Here is a 1,299-nt window from a genome sequence, read left to right on the forward strand (position 1 = left end):
TCTTTTGGTTACTTTTTAGCCTCAAATCAACACGAGATGAGAATTCACAAACATGGTAAAGTTTAACACTTCAGAAACAAGAAACACAATTTCAGATTTCACACTTGTCAGAAAGAAAAAAAAAAACGGGGTTCACAATTTATAACGTCTCTTTCAGTCCTGTATGTAAATTTGGCATGAATCAGTAACACAGTCAAAAATGTACATGTACTTTAATGTTAGGGCCCATTTTGTTGATGCACATTAACAGCTGAAGAGTTCAGAATAATCGCTCAGTCAGCAAGGCTTGAAAAGGAATTCACTTAACTTACATCCATCCGACGATAAAGAGGAAATTATGCACGGCACAAACTCAGCGCCGCGAGTCCATGACGAGCTTCATCAATGCAGTCATGCACACAGTTCACATGCAGCCTCTCATTGCCATGTGCTATGCTCCTCCCCCTTCTTCCTCATGCAACTCACATTTTGACGCAACCTTAAAGAAGCTCAACAGTCATTGGCCCACAATAATACACTTTAATTAAATATATTATGTCAGTGGATTTAAAACATTTGAGCAATGAAATAATGCTGATGCATGTATTAGAAATAAACAAAAATAAAATATATACATTTTAATATTTTGCATTATTAAAACCCAAGCATGATTTAGAGGTCCCTACATACTCTCCCCACCAAAAATCCACTATGTCCTCATGCTGGTTACAAAAGGACCATGCATAGATTAGACGGTAACATCTGTTTATAGGGCACAAGTACAGGTTGGTTGTTACGTATTTCACACGAGGCATTAGGATTACACCACCAAACATGTGAACTGTTGTAACCCCTGAAACATTCAGTACTTCTGTAGCTGCTACATTAATACTACAGTGTTGAGAGGATACAGACTGTATATATGGCACACCCAGCTTATCACAGGTAAATCTAGTATTAGGCCTCCTCTCCCTACTTGTTCTACGTACTTCAGGAGGTACAATGTCTGGCTGAGTTTTAGTATCAGTAGGAGTAGTAGTCTGTAAGGTACTCTCAGGAGCTTCAGTCATTATATCATCAACTACTTCAGTATTTCTATCTTCAGCTTCTACCTGAACATCAGAAATTTCACTCTGACATGGAATTACTGGTATTTTTTAAACACTGTGAGCATCACCAGTCTCTGAACATTCTAAAACTTGTACAGGGGTTTCACTCTGTATCTCCTCTGTCACTGGAAAAAAAAAAAGTTTGCAACATCCTCAACATAAAACCCAAAGTCAGACTCTGAATCTGAAGAATTACATTCTCGCAGGAAGG

The sequence above is a fragment of the Labeo rohita genome, chromosome 25 (assembly GCF_022985175.1).
Source record: "Labeo rohita strain BAU-BD-2019 chromosome 25, IGBB_LRoh.1.0, whole genome shotgun sequence".
NCBI lineage: Eukaryota > Metazoa > Chordata > Actinopteri > Cypriniformes > Cyprinidae > Labeo > Labeo rohita.